The 17,563-nt window shown below is 42.9% G+C and overlaps 1 long non-coding RNA gene across 3 annotated transcripts; it reads right to left on the bottom strand.

Annotated features, from left to right (window-relative positions):
- Window positions 1–5,350: 5,350 nt before the first annotated feature.
- Window positions 5,351–17,266, bottom strand: LOC129383661 (uncharacterized). Of its 3 annotated transcripts, none has more exons than XR_008611534.2 (3): window positions 16,465–17,266; window positions 12,780–14,930; window positions 5,351–10,193 (listed from the first exon to the last, which is right to left on the bottom strand). It is a non-coding gene; the product is annotated as an uncharacterized lncRNA (long non-coding RNA). The 3 variants fall into 3 exon arrangements; XR_008611531.2 differs by having other exon boundaries at window positions 13,879–14,930; XR_011895939.1 differs by having other exon boundaries at window positions 5,351–14,930.
- Between the last annotated feature and the right edge of the window lie 297 nt (window positions 17,267–17,563).

The raw sequence follows: 17,563 nt of genomic DNA, 5'->3' as shown, positions 1-17,563 counted from the left end.
GAGGCACACTGCGCAACAAGAAATTAAAAAAAGTCCAAGATATAATATTGCGTTTAAACGTCATTTGCTCACGATGACTGAGAATAAACTTAATAAAACTGTTCCTCACCCTTATTGTTCCGGAACACCAGGTGCACGTAATCAGCCTCGAAGTTGTGCGCAGCGATCTGGTGCACCGAATACTTCTCCATTGTAGGCAGGGAAGTGCCACATACGTCGCATTTCATCAATTTCTTGACATCCACGGCCATTTTGTGAACGTTCCTGATGTATTGCAGCATGTTCTTTCTCTGTATGAATAGTTTGCTGCAGAATTCGCAGCGACGATCGTCATCGCCGATGGCAGCTCGATCACAGACGTGCACCATTCCGACATTGCACGCACTAGGGTTGTTGTATAATCCGGCAGCAATACAGGGAAGAAACCTCCCCAATCACGTGACACACTAGGTATTCAGTGGCCCCATAAGGACAGTTGGAAACCAACTTAGGGAACTAACATCTGGGAACGCAGGGTCACGTGGATGCTGCCTTCTATTGTTCACCGGCCTCAGCCGGCCTGCGGGGAAACGCATGTGTATTATAATGGTATGTGTCTGCGAGGCTTGTGTTGGCTGGTGTTGTAAGAGGCTTCGTCTAGAACGTGGATATGACTGCAAAAACCAAGATTTATAGAACAATTTATGCGCAAAAGGCCTGAAATGTCTCATAATAAATATTGTGTACATTTTTTATGCTTACCGACAATTCAAAATGAAGACAAGGCGAGAAGTTAGTACAAGAAAAATTTGACCTGCGCTTTGCTAGAGCACGACCTGTGGTTTCTCTTCCAGATTTAGCCATGCGCTGGTAAAGTTTTTTGGCATTTAATAATTATACCTCGTGTTCCTTGTGCTTGTCATATTATTAATTAGCATTTGAAATAATGCAAAGTAGTTGATTTGATACGATGTATTGTTCGTGTGAAAAGAAAGTCGAGTTTCTGTCGTCTGCTCCAGTATGTGCCCGCGCAAAGTGCCGGTACTTGAACCGCCGTAACGATGTCCTGGCGTTGCGCTTACTTGTTTTGCTTGCAAAAGTACGAACCTGGAAGGGGAGAGGTGTCGTACCACAGGTGAGCGACAGAGAATGCCTCATCGGGCAGATTGTTTCGGATATTAGAAAGAAAACGGAGCAAAGTGCTGAATGCGACGAAGGAGCGGAAGCGCTAATCGTTCATTGTTCCCGTGTCAATAACCACTGTTCGCGCAGTTTTATTTTTCTGAAGTCACGGTATTCCTGTTGCATTAACTAAACTTTAAACAAATATTTGCCTAGACGCAATCACAAGCGCTGCAAGATGTCAGACAGAAAATCAAAGCATTCTGCGAAACCATTTCCGAATGTTGAGCAAAGTCACTCGCTTAACCAGCATTCGCAGAAGGGTGAAAAAAGAAAGAATCTCAGTGCCCTTCCACTCTGTGAAGCATGACCAGCGAAGATGTGCATGGGAGCCCCTTAATGGCGAACTGCACCTCCGCCGCGGCTCGGGCCGGTATTACACTATCTCCGGGTCGGCCCACGTATGGGGTTTTTTTTTTTTTTTTGCTTAGCACGACACGAAAATTTCCTTGGACGGTAGAGGTATACAGCTTCGCTGTAAAAGCAGCGAAGAGGAAGCACAATCACAGTGCGTCAACATCTATTCTATCGCGGCTTTATTTGTACTTTTTTCCCTTGCTTTAACTCATGCAGGTTCCCTCTGGAAAACCCAGCTCTCTTGCAGAAATGGCTTGAAGCAATGGGAACACCAGATTTCAAACCTTTAGGTCACCACCTGCTGTGCTCCACACACTTCAAGCCAGCCGACTTCAGGAGTGGCCTGCGTAAACGCCTGCTGCTTGAACGCGCTGTTCCATCGCAATTTGAACGTCCAAATGCCACTGAAAGCACACATGTATGCTCACATGTGTAATAATTTTACTGAAACCCAGGAGCAGGCATTTTAGATGAACAATACTGGCCTAATTATAATGCTACACAAATATTGCAAAGCAACATAAGGATAGAAGTATGTGTGTAACATGTGTAAGGACATTAAAAATAGCACAAAGAAAAAGATGCAGAATGCTCATCATTTTCGATATAATTTCCATGGCGAGGGTGGTAGCTTGAGCTCGTTTACAGATTAGTACGTTCACAGCATAGATGAAAAGGACACAATATGAATGCCAATTTTGCCAAATGGGAAAGAGGAAACATTCAGAGAGACGTACAGTGCTGAAAGTAAAGAAGCCAGCTGGAAGTGGAACATCATTTAGGAAAGATATTTTTTTTTTTTCTGACAGGAACATAATGTGCCCGGACAGCATACCCGTTCTTTTTACCTATTTCTCCTTCAGTGATAAGCCACATAAGATTTTCTTCATGCCTGGACAGAATGAGGCATTTTTGAAATGGGGGCTTGCATCCACATGTCATAGTGGAGGGGCAGCCATCCGGCATGCACTTACTTTTGTGAATTGTTGCAGTGTATACCGGTTCTGTAATTTCTACTGACAAAAAAAAAAAGCATAATTCCACCATCTGTGCATGTGCTGTGCATGTCAGATAAAAAAATTATATTTCCAGAATGATGTCCAGTTAGCTTGCACACCCACGGTTTGAAGCAGTGTTTCTGAATAGATATGTTTGTATGATCCAATTAACCTATCCATTGTTGTGGTAAGCTTCTGTACTGCACGTCTGCGTTTGTGCTAAAAACTTTAAAATCTATTGGTATGGTTTTGATGTAGCCTTGGTGTCTAGTGTAAAGTATGTGCATGAAGTTGAAGCTAGAATGTGTAATCTGTCTAGGCTGCAATATGCTCCCTTACACACATAAAGTCAGTTTTATCATCCCTTCTAGGATGTGCCACGGTCCAGCAGCCATGCAGTCCCGGCCAAGCAAGCGTTCCCAACAAGCCCTGATAATTCACCAAAGCTATCAAGCAGTGTTCCAGCTACAGCACCCAGCACCTTTGACCATGACTACTGCTCGTGAGATTGCCCGGAAATAAAAGCGAAGAGGCTGGGAGACATGCTGACAACCGCTAGAAAAAAGATAAAGGCACTTGGCATGAGGACAGCTTGAGTCAAAGAGAAAAATGAGAGCCTGCAGAGTATCATAGCTAACATGAAAGAGAGGAACATTCTCTCAGATGAAGCAGAAAGGAAACTGGAAGAATTTGGAAACCTACCGTTGGAAATTATACAGAGCTGGAGTAAAAATGTTGCAGAACAGCCTTGTGGGAGAAGGTACAGTGACGAGATGAAGAAATTTGCATCAACAGTGCACTACTATTCTCCACGAGCATACGAGTACCTGAGCACATTGTTTCCTATGCCAAGTGTGCAGGCCATCAGGAAGTGGCTCAGGGTCGTGCAAGGGTGGCCAGGCTTCACAGCTGAAGTTTTGGAAGACTTGAAGGTTTGTCATAAAAATGATGCCCCAAGAGAGCGCCTGTGTAGCATTGTGCTCGATGGCATGAGCATAAAGAAAGCTTGCGAGCTTGACATTGCAACTGGCCGCCTCATTGGCTTTGTTGAGCTGGGTAATAGCCAAGAGCCCAGTGATGCAGATGATGTGCCATTGGCCACTGATGCACTTGTCTTCATGGTGGTCGGGCTTGCAGCACCCTGGAAGATGCCATTTGGTTATTTCCTGACTGCTGGTCTCTCTGGAGAAGTGCTCAAGAACCTGCTAATTGAAGCAATCCACTGCATCAGTGAATGTGGGCTGCATGTTGTGGCTGTTGTATGCGACTGCCTTGCCGCTAATGTGGCTATGGCAAAGCTACTCGGCTGCCGCATGCATGAGCAGTCGTTCGAGGCACTCAAGACTTTTTTCCGACATCCAAGCAAAGCAGAGGACATCATCTTCATGATTTTTGATGCCTGCCATGGGCTAAAGCTTCTGCGGAACCTCCTTGGGGACAAAGGTGCTCTCCTGAGCGGCACGTACGGGGTAAGAAATGTCACTTTTCACATAGGTGCTGTAAAAAAATGCACCGATCGATGAAAGGCTCCATTCACTGATAAATCTTACTCATCGTGGTTGCTTAGTGGCTATGGTGTTAGGCTGCTAAGTATGAGGTCACGGGATCGCATCTTGGCCATGGCGGCCGCATTTCGATGTGGGCGAAATGCGAAAACACCCGTGTACTTACATTTAGGTGCGCGTTAAGGAACCCCAGGTGGTCCAAATTTCCAGAGTTCCCCACTACGGTGTGCTTCATAATCAGAAAGTGGTTTTGGCATGTAAAGCCCCATAATGTGATAAATCTTGTTTTTTCCATGCATGTTGTGTTTAAATGAGGTTTATTCGGGTTTAAAATTTCTACCTTAGGAGCGGCATAATACATGCTGCACTGACATTACAGTTTCTCTTAACACATGCTTTTGAAAAATCTCCCGGCTTGGCAATCATGCTTTTTAAAATGCGACTAATTTTTTTATTAGAAGTTTAGAAAATACCTTACTCACAGTATGAGGACCACGATAACATACACAGACAAGCCATTAGTTTGTATCTTTTAGACAAACAACTATCTTTCTGAACTGTTGGCTATTCTGCTATTGCTGGCTTAATGTAGTTATAGACTTTATTAATACTCAACTAGTTTCTTATGTTAAATTCAAAAGCCATTTAGACAAATTACCTCATAGGCAGATGCTATGCAGTTTTAAATACTACTAAGCAGTAGTTGTGTACACTCAGTTTGTCAAATCTTACTATTAGTCTTTACTTTTTTCACTGTTCATCACTGCTGAAGTGCTGATGATGCATTGACACAACCACCGTGATACCTCCTTAAACTGGTTAGTAACCTAGCGCAGCGTGAAGAAAGCGAGCGATAATGATTGTTAGGGGTGGAGTATTTTTGCTAGCGTAAATAAAGGCTTCCCTTCCTACTTTCGGGAACCAGAGGCTGAGGCAGCATCCCACTTGGCTTCTCTTTTGAAGCAGCACTGAAGGAAGCAAGTGTAGTAACACCAGAATGCTTGTTAGAACCTTAACTGTATAATGCATATGGTTGCTGACCTAGTCCTGCAAATATTACACAATGCTAACAAAAATGATGTGCACTTTGTGCCAATGCAAGAAACAAGGTGGTAGGTTGTATGTAACTGTACAGCACAATTATAGAAGGAACTCCAAATGTGATACGATTCACACAATGATGACGCCAACAGCATCAAGTCTGGCTTTCCATTAAGTCTATAGATACACAGGAGACGATATATCAGAAGAGACACATGGATTTCTAATATTAGAAACACTAGTACCCAATAAAACACTGAAGTGGATGAATACAAAAAGGCACTGTACTATCAGACTAAGAATCAGCTTTTATTATGCATCAGATATGTTACATCTACATGATATCTACAGTTATCTATCACTTGCAGCGTCTGTGGTCCAAATAAACAAGCAATAAGAACATGTCAATGGCACTTAATTACAGAATTACAGGTCAAAGAAAAACAAGAAGGTTGTGTTAAAACATATTATTAATGCAGGGTCCATTAAGGTTATGTGGCAACAAAATCCAAAACTTACAGAAAACAGCAGAATAGTTGCTGTAGTTAGTCTCGGCCATAGGAAGCAAACAGTTACTATAGGAAGCAAGTTGCATGGACCTCGAATGGGGAAGGTGCTTTTTCTGTAATAATTTAAGATGAACCTTTCCGTTCTAGAATTTGTTCACCAGAACATCGAGTGAGCATTTGTGAAACTTTTTGCACAGATATGCTGTGAATGTGTAGATGTAAGCAGACATACTTAGTTGTCAGACTAATGTCTCAGGGTTAGCAAAGAAGCAATTGCATTGCTACATCCTTTTATATCACAGAGAGTGCTGTGGAAGCACGTCAAGGCGCTGCAACAGCTGCAGGAGAAGGAAGGCCTGCGTGCAGCTAACAAGCTGTCAAAGGCACACATCAATTACTACCAACAGGTGAGGCAACCCTAAAATAATGCATGTATAACTTCTGCAGATCTTCCTTCCTTGCCTCCAACAGGTCATGAAAGTGAAGTTGGCAGCGCAGACATTCAGCAGCTCTGTCAGCAAGGCGCTGGAGTTCGCTTCTTTGCTGAAGCTGCCAGGCTTTAGCAACTGCATGGGCACTGCCAACTTCATAGCCATGGTGGACTGGTAAGGGTACTAATGAAGCATTTTCCATGCATGTTATTTCCATTTCAGTAAATATGCTGTCCTAACATTAGCTAGAATGAATGTGCTAAGCAAGCATTTCATAAAATCACATGTGGATTTCTAATGGCATAGGTTCCGGTTTTCACAAACTATATGATGCTTTATGAAGTGATGCATGCAGCTCGTGACACAAATAACTCATTAGGTGCTTTTTCCTCTCAATATGAAAACCTGCCTTATTCACACAGCCAAACATATAAATATTAATACATGTACCTGAAACAATGGTGCAGTAAGCCATGCAAGCTTAGCATGCAAAACGAAGCAAGGCCTTGAGTATATAATGCTGCCTTCAGTAGCCTTCAGCTTTCATGCAAGTACTACATGCTCGAATATTAATATCATGTGACTGTTTCTATGTTAGCATTTGTATGTAGCATTTGAATGTTAGCATTTAACTGTACTAGCAGTTCTTTTTCATAAACTACAATTTTAAACATGGAGTCACTGATGCCCTCCAGGCGACGCGGCTTCTGCGACGCGTCAGTCGCAGCCCTGACATATGCCAAGAGATCCATCTTCTGGCGGCAAGCATCCCGCAGCCAATATCTGTCGAGTGGATCCCACGCGACCTTCTAAGCTTCCAAAGCCGTGCGGATTCTGCGACCCGTCTAGCGACCTCTCCATCGTCACTGCCTCAACTCTTTCACCTAGATGATGCCACCCTCCTTTTAACAAGAAAGGAGCACCTCCGGCGCCGCACACGTGCTCTCATACCTCCGTGTGCGGTAAACCTCCCCCGCGGTCTTACCCGTGCAGAGGAGGTTGCGCTTCGGAGGATACGGGTCGGGGTAGCCCTCACTCCTGCCGTGACTAGGAGGTGGCCGCACTTTCGCCCGCTATATCCTCGTCCTGAGTGTCCACTCTGCAAGTCGCGAAATGTTGAAGCCGACATCCACCACCTGGGTTTGCCCTGCACTCTAACCGACGAGGCTCCGGCACCTCACAGCAGCGGGACTCTCGCCGCATAATCTGAGCCATTACACTGCTTGGACGTAGGGACCGCATTATCGGTCCCTCTTGGACTTCATTAAGTCAGCAAATCTTTTTTCATTCATTTAATCATCCTTATTCACCCCCATCACATACCCTTGTATGCCCTGAGGCATTTATCCTCGCATCAAAAAAAAAAAAAAAAAACATGGAGTCACGACATGTTTAAAACATAACATAACACGACATGTTTAACAATAAGCACATTTATAGGCACAGAAAAGAGAGGCCAGGCCCGAAGTGTAACTAGAGATGAAATTTGGATGGCTTTGCAAAATATATTGGAGAGAAGAGAATGGTACAATAGTGGACTTAATGAACCAGCTGAGATACTGTACATAAAATACTGGTAATCATGCACATGCACACTACGCAACTTCAAATGCACCAGAAATCTAAAGGGATGCTTACATAGTACTACACCATAATCAATAATGTTGGTTGTCCATAAAGAAAGAAAGAAAAATAATGACACAATAATTTGCTGTCTGTATTACACATAATCACGATGATGATAAGAGAGAAGCAGAGAGACATGCTAAGTAAGGCGCACAGTGCTGACCAAGGCAATATGTATAAGATGAAAAGATGTTTCAGTTCCCCCATGAGAACCTTGTACACAATTACCGGCTGTTCACAATGACTCGCTTATGACCTTGTGAACGACGACCTAGTCAATGTGAACAAGGCACCCATGGGAGGGTCGAAACGAATTTTATTGCAATACATATTGCCTTGGTCGTCACTGTGCTTATTATGTATCATTATGTCTCCCTACTTATTTCGTATCACCATAGCGAATGTTATGTTTACAGACAGCAAATTAATGCGTCATTGGTATTTTTTAATTATGGACAACCAACATTACTGACCAATAAGAACAGTATCAAACAACCAATGTAAGTTGGAAATGTGTTCTATTGCTTGAAGAAGGATAGGACATGTACCTGTTAATTTTATGTGCATTTATGGCTACTTTATGTCACACCATAACCTAATTTTACTGGTTGTGTCCTTGCTTCTATATGTCCATTCCCTCACTCAATAAAAGGCATTTGATATAATATCCACTTCATCATTAATGTTGCACATGTGACTCATTAGAAGTGTCTACTGACACATGTCTGAAGTTAATGCCTTGGCGTCACACATTAGACACACATCAGCATTGATGTGTCTGCACTGTCTCTACCTGCATGAAAGGTTGTGCCAGTTTTTTTCCCCCAAGGTATCTATACCAACCTGCCGAAATGTCAGCCATTCTTTACAGAACTGAGAAGACATTTTGGACCGATGCAGAAAAAAGAGCAATTTAAGGTGTCTTGTAGAAGCTGTATTCCTGTGGCAGTGTGTTCTCGTGACACTGAAAACAACACTGTCTACAATAACGCCAGCATGCCACAACATAATTTTTAAGACTGTTGCTCATATTTTGTCAGCCATTACAATGTGAAACATATGGCGGCTAGCAATAGAATTTGAATGGATCGCATTTGTTAGATCTGCTGGTCTACTGCAGTCATAGTCAAAGACGTATTCCTGCTGATAATTATCAATAACACTGCGAGGGTTCTCTTGCAAGTACTGTATGATTAAAATTATCCACCTCTGATGCGTAATAAATTCATCATTCCCCACTAAGTATTTCTAAGAAACCTTGTAAAAAATGGAAAACAGTTTTTAAACCATGCACCAACCATGCATTAACAGAAAAGAAAATGTGCACATTTATGTTTACTTCTTTCCATGCAAGCAACTTTAAGTGAACATTGTCAGCGAAACACACAAATCTATACTCACACATATACACATAATGCACTGGAATGTGTATGAATGAGAACAAAGGAAAGCAAGGGCCCAATTCTTATTAGTCTTATAGTAAGAAGCCAACAAAGACACCAAGGACTGCATACAGGAAATTACATGTACTTAATTGAATTAAAGAAATGATTTCATGGAAATGAAAAGGATGTTCTACATCCGCCGTCAAGGTTGTGAGGTGTGGCACTGGCTAACACTCCCAGCTTTTGTTCTAGTAGGTAACCATAAATCCCCCAGGAAATGGATGGCAAAACGGCACCACAGTAGCTGAATTGGTAACAGTATTGCAGGCATAATGAGGAGACGTGGATTCGTGCACCACTTGTGGCCAGTTCTTTTTTTGTCTACTTTCATTTCCATCAATTTACCATTTATTTTATCTAATTAATAAGCACATGTAATTTCCACTATGCTGCCGTTGGTCTCCTTGTTTGTCGGCTTCTCGTGACATACGAATGCCTGTGTAACCCTGAGAATTATTCATGAAAAAAACTACTCATGTGCAGTGTATGCTGCATTACAGATGTAAGCACATACAATACTTGCATCATTCACAGAATATGGAGATAACATCCAAGCAATAAGTGCAGCAAGAATGTTTCATTTAAATGATTAGAAAAGCGCTTCATTTTGACACTTACAAAAAAAATTATAAACAAATAAAAAGAGCAACAAACTTATCCTTTCAAGGACTTGTTTGTGTTCCGTAGCTGAGCGTGGTGCTTATATGTCTGTTAGGGACACCATAACAGGAAGTGCATTTTTACAAACAAACCCATACATGTAACAAACGCTGTAGGCATCATGAACACGTTACGTTGTGGACAATGTGAATGTGCAGAAAGCATCTTTCAGAAATTGCTTGGTCATGTAATCTGATGCTACAGTTATCATTTCCTTTCCAGTGCATTCGACCTGCTGAACTCCAGCAACCCTGTCGCCACTGGCTTCAAGGCTCCACTGCGGCCATCAACGTTCACCTACCAGAGAGAGACCATGGTGGCCACTGGCTTACAACTGATGCAGCTGCGACTGGCCAATGAAAGGCTCGTCGCCCAGGATGGCAGGCGAATGTCTGTGATTTCACTGGCATTCACACTGAAGAGCGTCTCCCAGCTGGCAGAAAGGCTCTTTGATGCTGACCTGTGCAAGTAAGTGCATAGGTAGATGTAGTGTACAGGTGGAAACATAAGGTGATAAAATGACAAAAAGTTTGCCATGACGTGAAATTATGAATAGTAATTTCAAGACAGACTGAACATTTCAAACTGTCTTATGACATGTTAAGGGTGTTCCTTGTACTGTTTTCAAGAAAGCGGAGTCTGCTTAACACGTGTTAGTTTACCAAGCACAACTCTCAATGTTTGATGAACTTTTAATGTATGAGGCCAAGACCCAGCAAAAAACATGTCGTAGATGACGAGTACAGATTTGTACTCTGTTCTGGAGTATGTTCTTTTTAGGCACACGACACCCTCATAATGTGGGCAACAATATGTGTTTATTTCATTCACAAAAGTAATAAATGTTCGTTTCACGCCAACCCTTACAAGTTTAATTTGCGTTACCACAGCTAAACAATTTGTGGCAGCAATATAGGAGCACACCATTAAGCTGTGCATTGAACCAAACTTAATGATATCCAATGAAGAATCGGAGCACAATAATTGAATAACCCAAGAAATATGCTTTGCCGAATTGGCATGCATTGTTATAAAAGGCAGTTCACTGAAACGTTGTTGCACATTTTTGCTTATTGTGGTTCATTGCACACCCAGTAATGTGAGAAATAGGTATGTAAAGCTTCACTACAAAATGTTTATTAGTAACAAAAGGTACACCTTATCGCATATGGGACAATTGCCAAAAAGAAAGATAGGTTTTTACGAATATAATTCTTAACTTTCAAAGAACTGCATAGCACACAAAAAAGATTCAGGATAGATAAAATCACCATAATTGGTAACTTGTCTTGTCCTGGCTCTTGTTGTCTGCTTTTGGTTACGTGGCATATCATACTTTTTGATCAAGCCTGGTTTAAAGGCTCAGTATTGTGGTGCCAGGTGTACCATGCACTGTGACATATGTGTGTAAATAGATTTCTTTTCCTCCCCACTGTACTCTGAACTTCCCCATATCACGCCTACCAGTATGTAAGAGACAACAGCATTGAAACACAGCTGAACAAGAAAATCCTCCGATTTTTTGACGTCCACAAACAACCTCCAGGACGTAAACAATGTTTTTCAAGTGCAGTGTATCACTCTTATGAGAGTCCATGTCTTTTATATATAAGAACATGCTGAAAATGAGCTTAGAGCATTACTACATGTTTACACATACTATTAAAGTGAAATAACAAAAAGGAAGATGCACAACCAGGCACACTTATGTTTCACACCAGACAGGCTCGCTATCTTCAAGTTTCACAGTTGCCAGGTAAGGTCACATTTCTTGCCATACTTTTTCAACAAAATAAGGGAGGAACACAATTTTTTCAGCAAATTACTCCTGCATGATTACTTCTTCTGTATATAAAGAACAACACATTGGCATCCTGAAAAATGATATTGTGCTGTCAAATTGGATTTGCAGTTGAATTTGTGACCACATGTCTTTACACACGAATGGGTGCTCAAGGCATTTTGCATGTATTCACAGGCTTCTTTCACACTCGAAAAAACTTATAAGTAGCATTTATTGAGCAACAGAAAGGTGTATTGGGAGTTTCTCATGTCGCTCTACACTTTTCGCGTTGACACTTTTCATCTAGTTGTAATATTTCAGAAGTTGGTTATTTCATTATTACAGACTAATTATGTAATTAGGCAGAATGCAAATACTCAGAGTATCTCTAAGTAACGGCAAACAACATTACATTGGTCCTGTCCAGCTACGTGGCATTTGCAACTTTTTAAATTTTGGCGATGGTAGTTGGGACACTATATTTTGTGCACTCATACAGCAACTGATTTTCGGTCGCTTTACAGCCATGTTACACTTATCCATACAATGTGACATCTCCTTTGCAACTGAAAACCACTTTATTGGTGCTGTTTGCTGATATGCACCCCTTGAACCACAAAAGCAAAGCATATTTATTTATACAGGAAAGACTTCACAAATGCTCTCATAGTCACTCATAACAAACAGAAGATGGCACCAGATTTTATTCGATATACCAAGCATTTTATTGTATTTCGGGTTGACTATTCTCACTTCTTGTTTAGTGTGATTTCGGACATCATTTGTAATGGTGTAATCATAAATAGAAAGAGCTAATTGACCTGCTAGGTGCAAAAGCCAATCATTATAAAACATGTGCTAGTAATGATTACTCTCAATTGGAGACACCACATTATTATACTTCCATTTGAGAAGAAAGTAATATCACATGAAAACATAAGGACCACACTTACAAAACAACCCAATCATATTTGCCTGATGTATACATATTGCACACATGGGACCTGCTTTTATGAAATGCTTATATTTATTGCTTGCTATCCTCAAATGTGAATGCTTTGCTTTGCTATGACAAAAGCCTGGCATAAAAGAAACTGCTTCACATGCACATTATTGGGCCAGTTGCACTTAAAGAAAGTACAAGGAAGCACAGAAGATGGAAAGCGTTTGTACAAGATCAAGAAGTGCTGCTTTGCTCAGGTTCCAATTCAACATATATCAGAACCGTAAGCCCAATGCCAGAGGCAATGAAAGAATGAATACCTTGGTTGTGGTGAAGATATGGGTTGGCAGCACAAAAGCAAGTGGTAGTTCAGAATATGTGTTGTTGGAAAAAAAATAAAGAACACATTTTCCAATTACAACACATACATTTGTTGGCTCATAAACTGCATAATTACAAACAAATATTTTCCTGACTAGTTTTAAGTGTGGGGCATAAAGCGGCAAGGCACTAACTTGCCTGTTGTTTGCAGGTACATCTGCACGAGAAACCTGAACTACGACCCCTTGGAAATGTACTTTAGTTGCATAAGGCAGAGAGGTGGCTGGAATAACAACCCATCAGCGGCGCAATTCCGGCATGCCTACAGGCAGACCATAGTACATGCAGCTGTTCTCGGCTCAAAGAATGCCAACGTCACTGCACAGACTGAGGGGATATGCCTTTCAAGAAGCCAGGGGCAACCCAGCAGCAATTCGAGCAACAGCTATGAAGAGCAGTCAGCTGCAATGGTGGATGCTCTGCTCGAGCATGACTATTTTGCACTGAGCGAATATGCCAGTGAAGTAGTCCGCTACACCGGTGGCTTCGTGGTTAGGGCAACCAGCAAACACCTTCACTGTGCGGACTGTGCAGCATTGCTCACCAATGACACTGTGACTAGCTTGCTCACATTCATAAAGGACAATGGTGGTCTTATAGAACCATCGCGCTTTGTGCATGCAGCAATGTGTGCAGCGGAGACAGTGCTACGCCTAGGCACCACGACAGGAGACAATATTCACAAGATAACTCTTAGGGCCTTCCAACAATTTGTGAAGCAACATGAAGTCGTGCTTCACAATTGCACACATTACTCTGAGGACCCGCAGCATGTGATAAGCCTCACAAAAGTGCTCCAAAAAAAGTATATCACTCTCCGAATGAAAGAAATCGGTAGGCGCCGCACTGAGCAGGAGCGCGGTGCATACCTCAGACATGTTTTCACAAAGCGTGTGCTATTTGCTCACCAGTGATTGACCAAGCAAGTCAACCTGAGTGGAGAGATCCTACATTGCGCACACAAATCATATAATCTTTTGTGACAAGACAGCTCCTGCAAAGACCGCAAGAGTTGTTGCTTTTGTGTAGTTACAGTACCCCACTTCTGCGATGCCACAGTTCCTGCAAGCACTGCAACCGCTGCCACTTTTGTGTAGTTACAGGGTCCTGAGTGTTGTGACGAGACAGCTCCTGCAAAGACTGCAAGAGTAGTCGTTTATGTGTAGTTACAGTACCCCACTTCTGTGATGCCACAGTTCCTGCAAGCACTGCAACAGCTGCCACTTTTGTGTAGTTACAGGGTCCTGAGTGTTGTGACGAGACAGCTCCTGCGAAGACAGCAAGAGTTGTTGCTTTTGTGTAGTTACAGTACCCCACTTCTGCGATGCCACAGTTCCTGCAAGCACTGCAACCGCTGCCACTTTTGTGTAGTTACAGGGTCCTGAGTGTTGTGACAAGATAGCTCCTGCGAAGACAGCAAGAGTTGTTGCTTTTGTGTAGTTACAGTACCCCACTTCTGCGATGCCACAGTTCCTGCAAGCACTGCAACCGCTGCCACTTTTGTGTAGTTACAGGGTCCTGAGTGTTGTGACGAGACAGCTCCTGCGAAGACAGCAAGAGTTGTTGCTTTTGTGTAGTTACAGTACCCCACTTCTGTGATGCCACAGTTCCTGCAAGCACTGCAACAGCTGCCACTTTTGTGTAGTTACAGGGTCCTGAGTGTTGTGACGAGACAGCTCCTGCAAAGACTGCAAGAGTAGTCGTTTATGTGTAGTTACAGTACCCCACTTCTGTGATGCCACAGTTCCTGCAAGCACTGCAACAGCTGCCACTTTTGTGTAGTTACAGGGTCCTGAGTGTTGTGACGAGACAGCTCCTGCGAAGACAGCAAGAGTTGTTGCTTTTGTGTAGTTACAGTACCCCACTTCTGCGATGCCACAGTTCCTGCAAGCACTGCAACCGCTGCCACTTTTGTGTAGTTACAGGGTCCTGAGTGTTGTGACAAGAGAGCTCCTGCGAAGACAGCAAGAGTAGTCGTTTATGTGTAGTTACAGTACCCCACTTCTGTGATGCCACAGTTCCTGCAAGCACTGCAACAGCTGCCACTTTTGTGTAGTTACAGGGTCCTGAGTGTTGTGACGAGACAGCTCCTGCGAAGACAGCAAGAGTAGTCGTTTATGTGTAGTGACGATAGCTGACTTCTGTGATGAGCCAACTGACGCAAAGACAGTAGAAGAGCCGACACTTTTGTGTATTTGCACGACGCTGAACTCGTGGCTCTGCCAATTCTGATGCAAATGACCCAGTGGCTGCATTATGTGGCCATTACAAAAATTATGGGGGGAGGGGCAAGATTTGTTCAGCCCCACCACTCTCGCCTCCTCGTGGTTCCCCCTGGGAAACGCTGGGACTTTGGCATTGCCTTAACCCCAGTAGGCTAAAGAGAGTGGAAAGCAATAGTTAAATAGACAATAGAGCTAAAGCCTCTTTGTTGTTGGCATGCCATATGGAGCAGGCAAGTACAATTTTCACATATATAATATTTTATAATGCAAGAACAATGCTTTGAGAAATACACACTGTCCTAAAAGAAGAAAAGCAAAGTAAGAGGTTTTATACATGAGGAGCTGCATTAGGTATTCTGGCATAGCAAATTTGTCTAACAAGTTACCACGCAAAGCTCTTGGAGTCCAATTTACCGACACTGAGCTAAGGCAGCCTAGCTGCTAGAGCCTCACAAGAAATTTAATCAAATTGCTGCGGCTACCAAGTGTAATTAGAAATGACTGATTTTGGTAATACCCACGTGCATCCTATTTACCTCACCAATGCAAAGCTAATAATTTGTGTTATTTTTAGGTACCTACCGATGATGCAAACCGTGCTAGGCCACTCGCGACGACAAGAACTATTCATACCACGACAGAACGCGACTGCTCAGGAACAGTATATCATTAAACAACACGATAAACGAGAGCATCGAATGACAGAATCGAATCATGCAGCAATTCCCTTTTGTTTATCACCAGTGATGCAGCACGGAATGCACGAAATCATGTGCGGGTCCTCTGAGTCACAAAGCTAGAACAGGCCCAACCAGAGTCAATCCATTTCAAGCTGGCCATGCTTTTCGGATATCCCTAGCTTCACCAGTCAGGTTCAATCAGAACAGTGGATTTTCTTTTCTCGTGTTGGAACATTCGCCGCTGGACACTCTGCCCTTTTAATTAACACAGCTAGTCGCCCGAAAAATTCATTTGTCTTTTCAGGGTGTGCCTATCACAAATGTTGACAGGGCCAGCGCCTCAAAACATTAAGCGCCTCGGCACACTACATAAAAAGCGTACTGTGCAAACTTCCAAGGCATTGCAGAGCACAATAATTTCGTGACGTCTTTGTCGCACGATTGCTCACAACGCTTGTGTTTTGTGGGTCGCCGAGTGCTTCATTTCTCGCAACAAATGTATGGGTGCAGCGCTATAAAGCCAGTACTATGACATTTTTTTAAAAAACAAGATCATTTCAAAAAGAACCGCTTCAGCTGTTTATGTGCGCTGTCCCTGCAGGCGGCAGCCGAGGCAAGGAGTCCACGGCGAAGTGGCCATCTCCACTTCGACCAAAAAACTCGCGCACAATCGCTTGCACAGTACATTACTGTCACGTTAGCAACGGAATGATACACACCTTAAACCGCTGCACCACGAAGTCATCGGTCGCAGAGGCCGATGCACGCCAGGCAGCGACAAAGGAACGGCACGGAGAACGATAAACGAAAACAAAACTCACCTCCGAAATCCAATCCGTAGAATCCTTCACAAGCCGCCAAACGCCAATCTGAATCCACAACATACCGGCATTCCCATGCATACCACAGCGCAGCAGCGCCAGATTTCCGTCTAGGTAATATAGTGAGAAACTCTATGCTTGCACGAGCTGCTCATCTCCAGACCTGCACAGATCTCCCTGTTCCAAAACGCCCTTTTGCCGCGAGGGACAGCACGTACGAGCAGAGTGGCGCTAGCTATAACCTGTTCGCTGTCGTCTGCTTCTGTGATCTGTTCAGCGCTCGTGTTGCCATTTCGACAGGCACAATGCGCTTGTATTCGCGGTAAATGAATAAATTCACAAATATACAAAATAAAACAGATATTTGCGAATGCTTTGCGTTTGAATAGTGAAACTAAAAGAAGAGGAGCGGCAAGAAATGTAAACAACGAGTGTAGGTGGTAACTGCAATGCGATAGATCGACAGCATAAATTTCCCTTTCCTAGCCTCCGTAAGAGACTGGAAAAATTGTTTTAAAAGATTCATAGGATAATCTAGCCTTTTTGCGTTGATTACAAATAGCCTAATGTCGTAGATGACATTAGGATTTACTGATGTGTGCCATAGCGAAAGGCAGATGATCTGGTAAAAGTATAGTAAATGTATTCACGAGTAAGTCCTCCGCCCCATATGTGCAATAGGTTGGTCGATTCTGTTTCAAAGAAAGGTGAGCATATCTTGTTTTTATTGTCGTTGGATGTCTAGTTCAGTAGAAAGCTTGCAAAAGCGATTCAAGTGCTTTAATATACGTGCTGCTGTACAGGCCTTAAATCGTGTCACGGAACTCTTTTCAAACTGTAAAGCTAGCTTTTCTGCGTAGTTCGGCGGTAGCATAATGGTGGTGCTTAAGATACGTACGCAGTGAAGCTGTGTGCGTAATTCACTTTTTCAACTCACGATCGCATTCACGGGCAACTTTTAAGAGTTAAAATGAGTGGTAATTATCGTTCTGTCGTC

This window comes from Dermacentor andersoni, chromosome 8 (assembly GCF_023375885.2).
Source record: "Dermacentor andersoni chromosome 8, qqDerAnde1_hic_scaffold, whole genome shotgun sequence".
Taxonomy (NCBI): domain Eukaryota; kingdom Metazoa; phylum Arthropoda; class Arachnida; order Ixodida; family Ixodidae; genus Dermacentor; species Dermacentor andersoni.
The sequence above is the reverse complement of the archived record's forward strand: the minus strand, read 5'-3'. Positions and strand labels throughout refer to the sequence as shown.